Genomic DNA, 17705 nt, shown 5'->3' with positions numbered 1-17705 from the left:
AAAGACAACTGCTCTCTAGACGGGCTGGCCTGAGTCAGCTCCTGAGCTCAGAAGGGGGCAGGGGTGGGTGGGTAAGAGAATTCATGGAGTCAGGCATTAGGAGCGCCTGTCTCCCCATCAGCAGCTCTTGTGGGCCCTGCCCTAGAACAGGCTATCGGGATATAAACAGAGGTGACAAGACTCATTAGGAACAACTAAATGGTGACTTGTGTGCCACCAACAGGGCTGAGGCAGTCAGAGAAGGTTGCCTAGAGGAGGGGAGGGGCAGGCTGGCAGGGAAATTGCCTGTCTGGGGACAACTAAAGACCGTGCTTTAGATAGAATGCTTCTGCCGAAGTCAGGAGGAGGCCAGACACGGAGGACTGGGAGTCAGGCTAAGGGGCTTAGTTTGATAGAACAGATAGGAGCAAGCCCAGCTGGCGGGACCAGGATGGTGCTCGGAGGTTGGCCCTTGCAGGATGGCATCGGGCATACCAGCTATGAAGAATAATGGGCATAAGGCAGGAGAAGGTGGCTGTGTTGGAGGAGCCTGGAGAGGCCTGATGGCATGGGGCGTTTGGTGACTTCAGAGATGGACTCAAGCTGGAGCATGCCGGCTGGGAGGCAGGACTGGAGGGTAGGTGCTGAGTCCTGCCTCTCTGTCAGTAATGAGAGTCCCAGAGCTGGCCTTTGTTGGCCTGATCTTAGTCAGGGGCTCCTGGCAGCCTCAGAATAGGCACCCTAGTTCAGAACCCTGAAGTCCCAACCCTGGGGCCCCACCTACATGGGTCATGCCAGGAAGGAATCCAAAGCTCATGGAGTCTGGGGGACCCTTACACAGCCTGGTACCAACCAGAGACAGTCAATCAAAGGCTCAGAACTTCTGTGAGAGGTGAGTTCCTCAGAGCTTCCACTCCCAAGGAGGCATGGCTGACTGGCACCTGGAATGAATAAGCTGGGTAAGTTCCTGGGCCCCCAAGGCTGCTTCTGGCCCCCGCTCACAAGCTCTGCCAGTTCTATTCTGGACTGGACCCCCAGTGTCTGCCATCATTCCCAGCAAGGGTCAGAGTTGGCAGATACCCAAGCCTGGAGTGTCCAGGTCCAAATGTGGAAGTTGCTTCTCTCCTTTTGCTTCTCTCTTCGGGGCCCTGGCCTGCTCAGCAGCCTTTCCAGGCCCAGAGGAATAGGGCCTCCAGGGCTACAAGAGGGAACCAATGGGTCATGGGGTAACTTGGCCAATTAATCCCTTCCCACACACAGGAAGTCCCCAGAACCAGAGAGAAGGACAGTGCTGACTTCTGTGTCTGAAAACAGGGACCTGACCCCATTCCTGGCATCTCCTCCTCCTCCTCCTCCTCCTCCCAGGAGATTCAGAATTCCAGACATTACCTTCAAACCATGTAAACTTATGGTTCCACCTTCTGGCAAGGACAACAGGAAATCGGGATAGAAAGGGAGCATGCCCACACCTTCCAGAGAGACCCATTCTGGAGGTGGTATCCTCTTGGTTGCTCAATCTGACACAGGAGCCCAGGAGAAGAGCTGACGGAGGGATTTCTATCTTGAGAAAGGCTGCCCAGTTTGGGGTAGTTCTCCAAGTCCAAACTAAGCAAAGAGTGTGTTGGAAGGTTCTCCAGGTACTTCAGAGTCTGGACTTGGTTTCTGAGTAAGCTTGCTGCCCAGTGTCCCATTCTGCTGGAAACCTGGTGGGAACTGGCATCCTGTCTAGCAACTGAGTACCCCAAAACTACCACCCAGTCACCATGTGGTTCTGAGGAGGAGAAGGGCCCACAAGCCTGCTTTCTGCCCCAAACCCAGCTGTTATCACTCTATGAGCCAAAGTTGTCCCTGGCCAGACCACATGAATGGTAGGCAGAATAATGGTCCCCCAGAGATGTCCACATCCTGATCCTTAGAACCTGTAAATATGTGACCTTGCTTGGCAAAAGACATTGCACATGTGATTAAGGTTAAGGATTTTGAGATGAGATTATCCTGTGGACCCAATCTAATTATGAGTCCTTAAAAGTGGAAAACCTACACAGAGAGATGTGACAACAGGAGGAAGGTCAGACCGATATGATGTTTCTGATTTTGAAGATAGAGAAAGGGGGCCACCAACCAAGGGATGTGGGTGGCATCTAGAAACTGGAAGAGGCAAGGAAACAGATTCTATTCAAGAGCCTCCATAAAGGAACGCAGCCCTGCCAACGCCTCAGTTTTATTCCAGTGAGACCTGTGTCAGACTTCTAAACAGTAGTACTGTGTGGGCATAACTTCGTGTTGTTTTAAGCCACAAGTCTGTTACTGCGACATTAGGGAACCAGTAAACTGGCTGTGTCTTGGTCTCCTTTTATAGTGAGTGGAGGGACCTGCTGTGAGGCAGAGGAGGTCCCCCCACGATTGCAGCTGGGGTGTGGGGAAGGGTGGGAGCCTCATATGCCTGGAGTAGGGGAGGGTCATGTGGTGGGCAAGGCCCTGGGTCCCAGCCCTCTCCAGCTGGCTGCCACTTGGTCAGTGTGAGCCTCCCTTAATTTCAGTTTCCCTCTGACACTTTGTGCCCAAGATACAGACCTCTCTAGACTGCTCTGCCCCAACCCCGCCAAGCTGGGAGCCTCATCTTTTCCCAGGGGCTGGGGGAATGACATTGATCTTGACCCCAGACTTGCACTGAAAGTGGAACAAGAAAAGGCCACACTCTTCTCCTGGGTTCTGGCTGCTCATGGGAGAGTAGGTGTGGGCACAGGGCCAGGAGCCTCCTGGCCTGGAGTGGACATGGCAAGGTGGGCAAGTCCAGCTATGTCCTACTCTCCAGGTTTTAAGGGCTGGGAATGGAAACCCCAGGCCCTTTGTCTTGCTTCTGCAGGAGAGTTACAGGATTCCTGTCCCTTTAAATGGGGTGGGCTGGGGCACCCAGTTGGTTAAGTGTCTGCCTTCAGCTCAGGTCATGATCCCAGGGTCCTGGGATCGAGCCCTGCATCGGGCTCCCTGCTCAGTGGAGAGTCTGCTTCTCCCTCTCCCTCTGCATCTCTCCCTGCTTGTGCTTTCTCTCTCTCAAATAAAATCCTTAAAAATGAATGAATGAATGAATGAATGAGATGGGCTGCCTTTTGCCAGGACTAGGGACTACAACATGGAGAAGACATTGGCCTCACTTTCTTCACTCCTCAGGAGAGCCCCTTCCAGCCCCTCCCACCATCCCAGAGATCAGCCTCACTGGGAGCTACAGCGGCTGGCGCACCTGCTGCTCCCTATAGCCTCCGCAGACACCTACGCGCTGCCCTGGGCCTGAGGCCCAGCCTCAAGACCTTTAGCCCCTGTCCACTCTGCCCTTCAGCTCAGGCACCAGCCAGCTAGTTTTCTAGAACCCCCAAGCCACCGCGCAGCCCTGCTTCTGAGCTCTCGAACAGGGGGCCCCTCAGGGCTAATTGGCCTCATAAATTGTAAAAGCTGGCCTGAGACTCTGGGCCAAACCTCACCCCATCGTCTGAACCGGGGCCTCCCCAAGCCCTGGTCGTCCGCACTGGAGGTCAGTGCAGAAGCTGAGCCCCAGCGAAAGACCCAGAGGGAACATTCCTGAAGAAGGGCCTGAAGATGAGAGGACCCAGGGGTTGGAGGAGTGTGGGGGAGGGCTCTGAGGATGCCATGGAGGACATCTCCCGAATCCAGCGGCACCACATAAGGGGGCCACTGCTCGCTGCTTGAGTGGCTGTGGAACCTCACCTGGCCCGTGGCTCTGCAGGACTCTGGTCTGGCCCAGACCAAGCAGGCCCATGACCCTAGACACGGTGGTCCTGCCGCAGCAAGACACCCTCACCCGCTGGGCTCCGGTCCTCAGCTGAGCTGTCACTGTGCCTTTCGACTGCACGTTCATTTGTCTGTGTGTCTAATGTGCATTCCGGGCCGAGTGTGTGCGCTGTGCGGTCAGGATTTTGTATCTGTACGTGTGGGCAGCCCCACATAGGAGTCCGTGCGCACATTGATCCAGACTCCGTGGGCACATTGATCCGGAGTCCGTGCGCACATTGATCCAGACTCCGTGGGCACATTGATCCAGACTCCGTGCGCACATTGATCCAGACTCCGTGGGCATGCCCCTACGTTGTCAAGGGCCTGGGCAGGGCCTGGGGGCCGGAAGGGCGGTCCCTGGAGTCCCCGGCAGCGCTGGGCAGGGACTGCAGAAGGTGGAGCCCTGGCTGGCTCCGGACTCTGGGTCCTCATGTCCGTGGAGGCGGCCGCAGGGCGGGCCGCCTGCGTCAGCCTTGAGCGGCCATCAATAGCGCGCGGTTAATTAATTTGATGGGAACAGCAGGGACCGCCGTTTGCATTTAGTGAAGTTCCAGGAACTTCCAACCTCATCTTCATAATTGGCCTCATAAATTGTAAGAAAGAGAGAGATCAGCAAAGCGGGAGGGAGGAGGGGCTGCCCGTCCGTCCTTATTTAATTTTATTGCTGAAATTCATCTTTTTAGCCTCCTCCGGAATCGGCTCTCCCTGCCGGATTTGCCTAATCATGATAAATTAATATTCATTTCCCCGCCTCTTACCCAGCTCCCGCGCTTGGATGGAGTTGGGGAGGGTCTCCTTCCAGCCCCTTGGCCAGGCCTTGGTGGGAGCCCTGAAGGGGACCTTTTGTGAAGAAAAGAAAGTGGAGCCTGGGGAGAGCTGGAGGGGAGCCAGGGAGAAGAGGCGGCTCTGTTACGGTGGGGAGGTGTGTGTGTGTGGGGGGGCTCCAGGGGGATTGACTGGGGCTCCCGGAGGAGCGGCTCCTGAGGCCCCCTGCCGGTTCTGGGGCAGGAACAACCCAGACGGTCCAGGGTGTGAGGCTCAACTACCCCTGCCCAGCTAGGGTTAGGTGGGAGGGGCAGGAAAAGTCTGAGAAGGCCCTTTTGGAGACCCAGAGGCCCAGACTGGGGGCAGACAGGATGGATTCAGGAGATGGATTTTGAAGGCTAGTTCCAGTTGAGAAGTCGGGGGAGGAGGGGGGTCGGCTGCGTGCCTGACCTGTCTTTGCCCCACACCCCTGCTGATGCTTGGTGCAGGCCACCTTGCCCTGGGCAGACTCCAGTGGGGACCTGGCCTCCTCTGTGGGGCCTCACAGGTGCCCATGGGCTCTGGCCAGCTGGGTGGCTGGACCTCGGACACTGGCTACCTTGGCTAGGCCATGTGATTGCCCAGGTTACTGCTCTTCCTTGGTGAGGCCCTTTTCCGAGGCCTGCAGCAAGGTGGCTGGGAGGATAATGCAGGCCTGCTCTTCTCAGTGGGGCCCCACAGTCCAAAGGGGCAGAATTCTCTATCTTCTTGAATCACAATTAGTATGTGAAACTGGGAGGGATTTAGACTGTACCCAGCTCTTTGCCCTATCCTACAGACAAGGAAACAGGACCAGAGATGGGAGGTGACTGGTCCAGCCAGGGCTCACAGAAGTCACGGGGATGGGACTAGGATAGAGGGATGCTTTCACCCCCTCTCTGGAGGCTGGGTGTGGTGGGCAGGATTCAAAGGAAACCCTCAGTGACCTTTACCCCTCTCTCTTGAGTGTGGCTGGAGCCTTCAACTATGATGAGGTATTATTCCCATGGTTATGTTACCTTATATGGCAAAAGGGAGATGATCCGGGTGGGCCTAGTCTAATCGCAGGAGCCCTTTAAAAGCAGAGTTTTCTCTGGCTAGTAGTGAAGGGGCAGTCAGATTCGAAGCATGGGGAGGAGTCAACACACCTTTGCTGGCTCTGAAGATGGAGGGGGCTGCATGCAAGGACCAGGAAGAGTCCAGCGGACAGCCAGCAAGGAAATGGGGGACCTTAGTCCTACAACCACAAGGAACTGAATTCTGCCAACAGCGAAAAGGAGCAAAGAAGCTGATCTTCCCCAGAGCTTCCAGGTGAGAACCCAGCCTAGCCAACACCTTGATTTCAGCCTTGTGGGACTATAAGCAGAGAATCCAGCTGAGCCTTCCTAGACTTCTGGCCTAAAGAACTGAGAAAATTAATGGATTTTGTTTTTAGGGGCTAAATTTGTGATGATTTGTTATGCAGCAATAGAAAACTAATACACAGACTTAGGGGAAAGGTGTCTTAGGAGGCTTCTATGATGAGAAGGAGGGAGATGAAGTTGGAAGAAGTCTGGGGCTCTATCCTCATGCTATTTCCCTTCCCCGGTATTCCCACCGGGCAACAATGGACTAGAGCTGCTCCCCAGCTGCCAAAGTCCTCAACATTCCATCTATTATTTTACCTGGGACCCAACCCTTATAAGCATTTAAATCTGTGACTCCTGCCAGGTGAAGACTGGACCCCCAAGTTATGAGGAGCAGGGATTCACCTCTCACAGGAAAGGGTCCTTGACAGGAGGAATTTCTATGGAATTGGCTCAGGCAGAGCCTTCTAGGATGCAGGTAGAAGCAGGCTGATAATTCAGTATTCTTGCAAACCAGAGATTCCCTCCCTATCCCAAACCAGAGTTTTAAAAAATATTTATTCAGGGGCGCCTGGGTGGCTCAGATGGTTGAGCGTCTGCCTTCGGCTCAGGTCATGATCCCAGGGTCCTGGGATCGAGCCCCGCATCGGGCTCCTGGCTCAGCGGGGAGCCTGCTTCTCCCTCTCCCTCTGCATCTCTCCCTGCTCATGCTCTCTCTCTCTTTGCATCTCTGTGTCTCAAATGAGTAAATAAAATCTTAAAATAAAATAAAATAAATATTTATTCATGGAGACTGGGTGGGTGCTGGAAGGAGATATTTTTGATTCCTAACTGGAAGGCACGACCTTCTCTGTAGGTTGGAGAAGACCAGTTGACATTTTGCAAGTTATGGCAAGAGTCTCCAGTGAGGAGACCTAGGTTAGCTGCACCGTATTTCTGGTTTATTTTAGGAAGATTTTAGCGGTGTTTATTGGTTAAGCCTGGCCAGTCCCCCTCTAACCTAGGTCTGCATGTGGATTATATCCTGTAACTTTCCCAACAGCCCCCCGGGTCGTTGTATTTCCTCATTTTGCAGATGAGGAAAGTGAGGCCCAGAGCGGTGTGTTCACTTGTGCTAAGTCACACAGCACGTGAGGAACAGAGCTGGGTTTTAGCTTTGATCTCTGTGACCCAGAAAGCCCAGTTGGTTTCCCTAGCTCCTCTCTAGCCAGATCCCACTGGGCTTTCTTTCTAACCTCTCTCTCTCCTTCTCCCACAGATCTAAAGCAAAGAGACCTAAGTCGTCAGTCTGTGGAGAGTGCTAATACTGTGAAGGACATAGTCCCTGCCCTGAAACCTGGGGTTTTGAATCAGCAAATGCCCACTTGCCCTGAGATGGGAGTCCCTGACCTCTAACCTCCATTAGGGAATTAGTGGTGTGGGGGGCACAGACTCTAAGCTCCAACCCGGGGGAAAGCAGGGGTCCTGGCTCTATAGCTCACATATATCCCTATACATGCCTGACAGATGGCCCCCACCCATGTCCCTGCACATACCCGACTCCTCCCTTTCAGCCCCACACATGCCTGACTTGATCTCACATGGGTTCCACACAGGGCCTGATGGGTGCCCAGCCTGGCCTGAGAGGCCCCCCCTTCCCCCAGCTCGACTTCCCCTGAGGGAATCACTGTGACCTTGGGCTCAATGATGCATGGGAACACTTTGACAAGGGCCTCTGGTCAGGCCACCCTACCTACCTGCCAGGCCACAAATCCACTGGAAAGGAATCACCCCCTGGCCTGTCCTTCTTCCCGCCCCCCCCACCGCAAGATGCCTAACTGGGAGACAGCCCAGGACCCTTAGTGTCTGACCCCAGGAGAGAGGACCCTAGAGGCCATGCCCTTCCTCCTCCCATGACAGAGAACAGTCCCAGAGCTCTGGGCAGCTCCAGCTTCTCATCTCAGGGGCCAAGGACTGCAACCCCCACCTCAGAGATTCTGAAAGCCAAGGTTCCCCACCCCTCACCTTGAGGGCCTCCATGACCCTCCCCCACCCAAGGGCCTATGGAAGCTGCAGGACCAAGTGAAGTAGGAGGGCTCCAGCAAGATGCCCTGGAGAAGCCCTACTTGCTGCCCAGTCTGTAGTATGCAACCATGTAGCTTCACGGTCTCTACTGTGAAGTACAGACTCGGACCACAGATGCTCCTCCGGAGTCTGGCTCCAAAGGCAAGAGGAAAGCTCTCTCTTCTCCATGCTTCAAGTTCTATTTTTCCGGACCTCACTCCCTCCACCCGGTAGGAACAGACAATCAGGCTTCTCTGGGATCTGGAATGGGAGCAGCTGTTCCGACGCAGGGGGATGGCGAGACAGAGGAATGCTCCAGGGGTCAACTTCAAGGACAGGGGCATCGCCGCAAATGGGTATCCTGCCGGCGGGCCTTGGGGTGGGCTGGGCCGCTACTGCCAGGTGTATAGGGCGGGGGACGGGGCCCGTATTGAGGCCAATGGGCGCGTTTCCCCGAACACGCCAGCAGAGGGCGCGCGAGGACCAACGAAGAGGACACGCGAAGAAGCCGGGCAGTGTGCGAAGGCCAGGATGGGGGTGTGGCAGAGAGGGCGCCAGGTACCGGGAGGAACCGCCCAGCGGAGCTACTCCGGGGTCGGGACAGGAGAGGAGGAGGATAGGGCTGGATGGGTCCAGAATGCGCTGCCTCCACGCAGCCCCTCGCTCCTCCTCCGGAGGCGGCCACTGGGGATGTGGCCTAGCGCCACTCCTTGGGTGGGTAGACCCTCCCCATCACCCGGCAGGGAGACCGGGTGACCTTGGACTGGTGACCTGGTGACCTTGATGCTGAATCGGGTGGGACCCTTTGCCCCGACTCACCTCTGGTCCGGATTCTCTGCCTCAGTTTCCCCCTGCGTGAGTTCTGTCCTTGCTCCTGGAAGCTCTAAACTGGGAGACCAGGTGGGGTGAGACGACCCAGTAAGAGGGTACCAGTTAGACCAGTACCTCCCCACTCCTTTCCATCCCCCTTCCGTCCCCAACCTTGTACTCTGGGCTTGAGGGAAAATAGAAAAAGATGGGGAGAGGAGAAAAGAGTGAGTGATGGAGGAAGAGGTGGTGCTGGAGGAGCAAATGGAAGGGAAGAGTGAAGTGGGAGGGCAGTGGTGGTGAGGGTGAGTATGAAGAGGGGCCTAGCCTCTCTGCGGAAGCCCTCCCAGGGCTTGGGCAATCTGTGAGTCTCCGGACGGGTGGCACTGGGGGTTGAGCTCTCCACTGCATCCTGGGAATCATCACTCTGCCTGGAGCCCCGCTCCAGCCGCCAAGATTTATAGCTGGGCCAGGCCCAGCGACCTTGGACGGATAACTAATGACGGGTCAATAACGCTACAGAAAAAGTGAACTGGTAAGGGAGGAGGGACGAGGCCCATTAGCCGGCATTTTCTTTCTAATCCTGGTGCCTCTCACTGCAGTCTCCTTGCTGAGGGTTTCCCTGAGGGCCTGTTGATAGGTCTGAAAGGTGATGGTTAACACAGCTAAAATAGGAACCAGAACATACTGCAGAGACCCAAAGTGGGTCCCATGACAGTGAGGGAGACAGGTGCCCGGGCCTGGAAATCCTTCCCACTCCCCGCATTCTGTAGACAGGAGAAAGTCACATGTTGGGGAGCTGAAGTTAGCAGGTCAGTTCCTGTCAGGCAGAAGGCAGGGCGCCCTGGGAGAGAAATAGGGAGGAACCCTGGTGCCCCCCAATCCCCTCCATCTCCTCCACCTAGCTCCCTCCCCTTGCCCATATATTTGGAGGTGTCCTTTGTCTCCCCTCACCTAAGTTACCCAAAGTCAGAGTGTTTACTTTAGTCTGGGGGCACCTAATATTTGGCCTGTGTCCCTGCTTGCAGGTGGGCTGGGGAGGCAGGGAGGGGCCTGAGTCTCAACTCCTAGGTCATCTGATTTCTATTGATAGTGGACCAAATTCCTCCCAGTCTGGCAACTCCTCTCCCCTTCTTTGGGGTCACTGAGTCATCCTCTGGGTCCTCAGTCTGACACCCCAGGAACCCCAGAGTTGAGGGGAAGGAAACAACTCTCTCAATACCTGACCTCATAGATCTCCCCTAATAATCTCTGTGGGCTGTACAAATGCTTTTCCACCTTATAGTCCCATTTTATGGATGAGGAAGTTGAAGCTCAGAGGCATAGTCAGCAGAGAGGAGCTGAGACTTGAATTCAGATCCTCTGGCTCCATATCATAGCCTCTTCCCTACCCTGTCATCCCAGGGTCCTGGGCTCCTCTCCCATCAACTCATCCCGAACTCCTGCCCTGCTTTGTCTGCAAAGGAGACACCCAATGAAGGGACCACTGAGGCAAGGGTGTTCTTTTGCCAAAGTAGACACAGGGTAACAGAACAACCCTGGACAAAGTATAGGGGGGTGGCAATGGGATGAGAGAAACATATTTGGGCTGCATGTACCCCTCATGTTGTGTGTGTACATACGTGGACTCGTGTGTGCTCATTCACACTTATTCCTTCAACAAACAGGTATTGAGTGGCAACCATGTGCCATGCCCTGGGGATATAGGGGCAGCACTTGGGAGCTTATATTCTAGCAAAGGGAGTACATAGGTCTGTCTATGACGTGTGGTAGTGAATCAATTCCCTGCAGAGTAGAAGCAAGCATGAGCAGAGACATATGCAAGGAACCAACTCCCCCTCTGGCGATAGAGACACTAAATCTTCACCCATCAGCTCAACCCCTCAATCCACATCCAGACTCCCAATGTACCAAACCTGCTCCTTATACTGTCTTACTCAATCAGCTTGGAAACCTAAGAGATCCCTGGCTCCAGGACTGGCTACATAATTTTAAGGGCCCATGGCCAAATGAAAATTCAGACTCTTTATTATAAAATTATAAAGAATTTCTTTTTTTTTTTTTAAGATTTTATTTATTTATTTGAGAGAGAGAGAATGAGAGACAGAGAGCATGAGAGGGAGGAGGGTCAGAGGGAGAAGCAGACTCCCTGCCGAGCAAGGAGCCTGATGCGGGACTCGATCCCAGGACTCCAGGATCATGACCTGAGCCGAAGGCAGTCGCTTAACCAACTGGACCACCCAGGAGCCCCATAAATTATAAAGAATTTCAAGACAGCATTAAACCAAGCTGCTGCCCTTCTAAATGCAGGGCCCCCTGGTACTGCGTAATTCATATGCCTGTAAAGTTGGCCCTGTCTGGCACTTCCCCATTCATTGACCTTCTGGTCCTCTCCTTTTTTTAAGATTTTATTTATTTATTTAAGAGAGAGAGAGTGCATGTGCATCCACAAGGGTGGGGGCCGGAAGGAGCTGAGGGAGAGGGAGAAGACTCCCTGCCCCCGCTGAGCAGGGAGCCCGAGGCAGGGCTTGATCCCAGGACCCTGAGATCAGGACCTGAGCCGACGGCAGATGGTAAACCAACTGAGCCACCCAGCGCCCTCCTTATTTTTTTAAGTTTATTATTATTATTTTTAGTAATCTCTACACCCAACGTGGGGCTTGAACTCATGACCCCAGAGATCAAGAGTTGCATCCTCTTTGGACTAAGCCAGCCAGGTGCCCTGGTTCTCTCCTTTTCTATGTCTGGTGCTGGCTCAGGCCTTGCTGGTCACTCATGCGGGCCTGCTCCAGCCTCCTCGCTGGCCCTCTAGCCTCCAGCCTCTTCCCAGCTCTGGCATCCTGGCCCTAATCTATGTGATAAGTCTCATTCCCACACACTCACCCAGTGCCATTCGCTTGGACTCTTGGCCCCTTAGACTCCTTGGCCCCAAACACTCCATACAGGTTCCCATTTTCATACCCCCTTTTTTTTTTTTTTAGCAGAATTCAGTTCCTTTTGAGAATTTATTCTTCCTTTAGGCACCTCCTCCAGGAAGACTTTTCTGATTTTTCTGTTGGAAATCTCACATTACAGCTAGGTACTTGGGTCAAAGCACAAATCATCTTCTGCCTTCACTCATAGCCATTTGCTCCTTCTAGTAGACTTAAAATTCTGGAAGACAGGGGTGATGTTATATTTATCATTTTAACTCCACAGTACCTGGCTGACATGTAGGCGCTCAGTTAATATTTGTTGATACAGCTGTGTGTATGTGTGTGTGTGTGTTTGGAAGCCCTGAATCGTGTGCACAGAGCTGTGTAGGGCTGTGTCCACAAACAAGCATATCTGCCTATGTGATACCAACTTCATATCCATGCATGTACAGGCATGTTGGGAGCATACATGTGCACAGACACTAAGTGTTGTTTCTGTAGCGATGTGTACTAATCGCAGGTGCATGGGTATGCAAGCTCTGTGTGCATGGATTTATGTTGGTGGGTGTGTACCTAGATATGGGTGGCAGATGTATGCCCATGCATGGCACAGAACACGTGTCTGTGGTCCCGTGAGGTGGGGGTTGTGCCTGGACAGGAGCTGCAGGTGCACCGTGCAAGGACACAGGCGGCTGGCGCGTGTGCGGGCCATGTGTGTGCACAGCTGCATGTCCTGGCCGCAGGCAGGCCTGCCGCCCAGTGCGCCCAGCGCTCCCGCTGAGCTCACCGCTTTGTTCCTACGCCGCGGGCGGCCGCGTGGGCTCCGGGCTCCTGGCTCCTGGGCCTGGGCGTCTCTCGGCCCTGCCGTGATTGGCGGCCGCGTGGGCAGCTCCGGCTCCCTCCAGGGTGGGCGGAGCCGGATCGGCTCCGTTACCGGTGCAGGGGGTAAGGGTGGGGGTGGGGGTGGGCGCCAGGCCATCCATCTTCTGTTATTACAGCGTAATGGGGCTGCTCGGGCGCCCGCCCATTTGTCATCGGCCTCGTTCGCTGATAACGGGCATTTGTCATCACTTTCCTCTGCGCCAATGTCATCAGCGCCGCTGACAGGCGGGGCGGGGGGCGGGGGGAGTGTCGTGTGCATGAGCACAGGCGCGCACACATGCGCGTGGGCCTGCTGGACACAAGCTCTTGCACAAACAGGCACACGGAACCCGGGGGGGGGGCACACTGAACCTGGGGGGACACATGCCCCTGTGTGTGGATCAAAGCTCCCCAGAGACAGACACACATGCAGACACACACTCAGAACAGCCTCATCTGTCAAGCAGCTATTCCCAGCTGGAGATCTCTTCCCCAGTAGAGGAGACGTGTGCTGGGGGAGGGGCTGGTTTGTGGTTAATGGCAGCTTGAGTGCAGGTGGCCCTCTGCCAACTCCCTGTGTGCACACATGTAACATCAGCCACCAACATTTACTGAGCCCCTTGCAGGCTCTACAGGCTTGTGTGTGATTGTGTGTTCTATTGGCAGAGTGTGACAGCGCAGGGACAGCCACATGGCCTCTCAGACACAAGGACTTTGGGCAAGTCTCCAGGGCTGGATGGTGGGGTCATGGGCTGGTGGAGGTGGTGTTTGGTGGTGGGATGGTGGATGGTGGGATGATGGGTGCTGGTCCCCATGATGCCTTCTTCCCAACCCTCCAGAGACAGTGTAGCCTGGGAGTTACCCTTCCACTCCTGGCCCTACTCAGGCTCTGAACCTAGGCTGATTTGCAGCAAGAGGGACTCAGCAAAGACTCCAGGAAGAACTTCCTGTCTGGATCGGGTGCAAAGCAGTTTGGGGTAGGCATGACACTGGTAGCTAAGAGGGGAGCTTGGAAGGGAGAGATCTCTTGCCCATATCCTATGCCCTCTGGACTGACTCAGGTCCCAGCCCAACTGGGACAAGGATGATGTGTTCCTGGTGCTGCCCTCTGGCATATTCACTTCAGAATGGTGTAGGGGACTCCACTAGCCCTCATCAGGGAGGGAGACAGCTCCCTCCCCAATCATTCTGGTCCCTAGTTGTCTGACACATACTAGGTGCTCAATAAGTAACTGTTAAATGAATAAATGATTGAAGATAGAGTATGTGGAGGTGGGGAGTCTCCCTAGTCCCTCCCTGAGTGGCCACCAGCCACTAATGGCCCAGATCTCATCTCCTGCCCACCCCCCTCCCGCTCCTTTCCTCACTCCTTTGTAGCCCCCCCCAAACTCCTGTTCTCCCCCAGCTTCTCCCTCCTGGGCTGAGGGGGAGGGGGTGGGGGCAAGGGCCCCCGGCAGAGCAGGGCTTGCTTGTTCCTTGTAAATGAAGACCATAATTAACATTAAATTAAGGTAATACAAATGAAGGCAACATAGAGGCTGACAAGATGAGCGTTTGGGGAGGCAGTGGGGAGAAGTGATTCATATTTTTAATTTACTGTACGGATGGGCCGTGTGGCTGGGGAGCGGGCGGCTCGAGTGGAGGGGGTGTCGCCCCGCGATGTTTGCTGGGCTCTGAGCAAGCACACAATGACTATTAAACTCAACTGTCCATATAATGGGACAGATTCGACATGACGCCCACTGGAGCACCAGGAGCCTGGCTGACCAGGCTGTAAATCCTGCCCACACAGTGCCTGCCTGTCCACCTGCTGACCTAGCCTGGCTTGGCCCAGGCCTGGGTCTGGTGGGCACAATCCCCAAGGGGCCTGAGAGGGGCCTTTGACCTGGGCAATCATAGGGGCCAAAAGGGTGCAGGTTCCTGGCCCTGGCTGAGCTCAGGGTTGAGTCAGGGGCACTGGCAGGTCACATCTTGATCATGCTGGGGGTGAGGTGGGCCCTGGTAATATCCTCTCAGCACAGGACCTTGGTGTCAGGATGGGGCTGGAGCTCTGTGGCCCCACAAATGGTCTGATCCAGGAAATGAAGACACTGGTGTCCTCTTCCAAAGGGGAGCTGATTGTTGTCTGCATTATCACCATCACAGCCCATTTACCAAGCACCTACTACTATGCACTGACCCCCACTTCTGACTCATTAACTGGTTCCTCACACCGTCCTATAAGATACTATCCCCATTTTACATATGGATTAACTGGGGCTGAGAGATAGGGAGTAACTTGGTCACAGAGCGTGCAAGTAAGTGTCCCCTGCCCCTTCCCATGCCTCCAAACCCCAGAGCTTGGGGCTACCCCTGGATCTTGTAAACTCTGTACACAGAATGAGGGCCGGCATCTCATGCGGCCCTCACCCACTGGACCCTAAGCCTTAGACACAGAGCTCTCTGGGAACGTGGGTGTGGGTGCACTTGCTCCACCCTCCCTCCAGTCAGGAGAAAGGTGCCAACAAATCCCAGGCAGGCAGGGAGGGATCCCTGCTTACTCACTCTGCAAACAGAGCCTAAAGATGCTCGTCCCTGGGATGAGAGACGCAAGTGTAATTTAGGTTTTGATATTATGAAAGTCTCGCTGCTCTAAAACAGCAGGGCACTCGGTGCCTCATTAATAAAGGATAAACTTGGAGTCTATTTACAAGGCGCTTTTTGGGGTTATTTACTCTCCAATATACATATGTAATGTTGCGCATACTTACCGCTAGGTACTGCGCATCTTTCCAGCCTGGGTCTTGGAGTTACCCTGGGGAGGGGGGATCTCTGCAGGGTGGAAAGGGTCACTGGGGAAGAGGGACTGCACAGGGAGCCACCCCTGGGAGTAGGGAGGCTCTGTGGAAGATGACAAGGCCCCATGGAGGGAGGGAAGTCATAGAATTTTAGAGTTGGAAGGTAGAAGGGGTAGAGGGTGGACTCCACCTGTCTCCCCTCCCCCTCTCCCCCCTTCCTGAGGCTCAGCACCCTTAAAGATAAGGTAGGCGAGGCTTCCCTGCTGGGCCCCCAGGCTCTCCCTCCCAGCCCCTCCCTCTCTGTATGAGGCCAGGACATGGTGGCCTCTCTCACCAGGGCTCCTACTCTGACCAGATTCTGACCACACTGGGGAAGAGCCCCTGTAGTTGTGAAAGGTGGTCAGCCAATTCCTATATCACAAGCATGTCCTGTGCAACTGCTGTGCACCTTATCTTACACCAACCTGATCACAGCCCTGCCGCTCCCCCCACTGTGCCCAACAGTGCCTGCAGTGGGCATGGCCTTCCTCAAACCAAGATGGAGGCCACCTGTTTGCCCCGGGTGCCAGGAGGCAGCCACAGCAGAGATGGGTTCCCTGCAGCGGCTGCCACCTTAGCCTGGACTCTACCATATGTGCAGCGGCTAAGTGAATCTGCAGACATCTTATGAAATAGGGCACTGGTTTCGTCTTCATTTTATAAATGAGTAAACTGAGACATAGGTTAGGGAACTCACCCAATGTCATATAGCCAGAAGGTGCCAGGCTGAAATTTTAACCCATATTAGGGTTCTTATTCCTTGCAAGGCCTCCTCAAGGGTCCTTGGGCCTTAACTGCCCATCCTGGTCCCTCTGCAAAGCCTAGGCTCCGACCAGCCTATGGCACATAATGAGGAGCTCTAAGCCCCGCTCTCCCAGAACACATCTCCACTCACTGCCTAATGTTCATTCACTTAGTCATTGAGCATCCACCACATGCAGACTTGGGCCTGGACCTACCACCTGGGTTAGTGTAAGCTTATGGCAGTGGAGGCCTTGGTTGGTTGGTTAATGCACAGGAGAGCTTAGAGATAGGACTGCCTGCCCATATATCCCACAGCTTAGAGTTGGAAGGCTTTCTGTGCTTGTCAGCCCTGTGGATGAAGAATGTGTGGCCCAGGGCCCAGCCGGGGGATGGGGGGTGGCGGAGATGGGCAACAGAGCACCGCCCCCTCCCCAACCTGGCCAGTTTGGACCAAGGAGATATCTGGTGGCCTTGCCTTTTTGTAGGGAGCCCTGGGTGGAGGTATCAGGGTCTCACCAGTCCCTTGGGAGTCCCCATGGGTCTTAAAGGACATAATCACTATTGGGATGGAGCTCATGGCTGCTCTGGGCCTCAGGTTCTCGTATTCTTCCCAACCCCTGAGTCGGGGGAGAGCTGACCTGCAGGGTGCCGGACAGAGGGAGGATGGCAAGCAGGAGGATCTGATCCATCATTGTTGGTGAACAATGAGCCGTCACCACCCTAATTAAAGATGTAATTACAGCAAATACATTCCAGGCTGAGAATGAATGACGGATGGCAGGAAGGCACCTTGTAACCAGCACCCAGGACATGCTGCCCCCCAAAGCTCCCTACTCCAAGCTAGGGAACTGTCCTCGCAGCAGCGGCCCCCAGCCAGGGACAGGATGTCCTGGTGCCTCCTGACAGGACAGCGACAGGCAGGCAGAGATTGAGGCTGGGGCGGAAGGGCCAGGCAGGTGCCAGGGGCTGGGGTCTTGTTGGAGGACTGAAGGTGGAAGGCGGCCAAGAGGCCAGCATGAGGGGGACTGGGCTGGTGTGCGGCAGGCAAGGGAGCAGGGCCAGTGAAGAGTGGGTATCTCTGTGAGAGTATCACCAGAGCACAAAACAGGATTTCAGGGCCTACCAGCTTGGGGGTAATCGGGCCCCTGCAAAGGCCAGAGGGACCCATGGCCATTGACCCTTGGCCCTAGAGAGTGAATGCAGGGGGTAGGCCAAGGGGACTCACCTTGTATAGGGTAACCATAGTGGGGGATCTGGTGGGCCATTCTGGCTTTCAGGCCTGGCCCAGGTGTCAGAGGGTGGGGGTACTATCCTGAGGCCTGAGTTGTCCTTATCTGGGGTCAGGGTACAGGGCAGAGGACTGGCCACATGAAGAGGAGAGAGGGGGACTCCTCCCGGTGACTCCCTCCTTCAGGAGGATAGGCTTCCAACTACCCCCTCCACCTGCCCAGGGCCACCTCAAAAGTTGTGGGCACTGGCTGTCTGGGAGGCCGGGGCTCAGGATGACTTCTCTACTTGGGATCTGAGGGGGCATCTGGATTCCAAGACCTGTTTGCCCTGGTCCCCCACCCTCACTTAGCCTCAGGGAACAGGAAACACGGAGCACAGGGTCAGGTCACTCC

The sequence above is a fragment of the Mirounga angustirostris genome, unplaced genomic scaffold, assembly GCF_029215605.1.
Source record: "Mirounga angustirostris isolate CCGP_5_RB_7025 unplaced genomic scaffold, mMirAng1.0.hap1 SCAF_6, whole genome shotgun sequence".
Classification (NCBI taxonomy): domain Eukaryota; kingdom Metazoa; phylum Chordata; class Mammalia; order Carnivora; family Phocidae; genus Mirounga; species Mirounga angustirostris.
Note: the sequence above shows the minus strand (reverse complement) of the source record.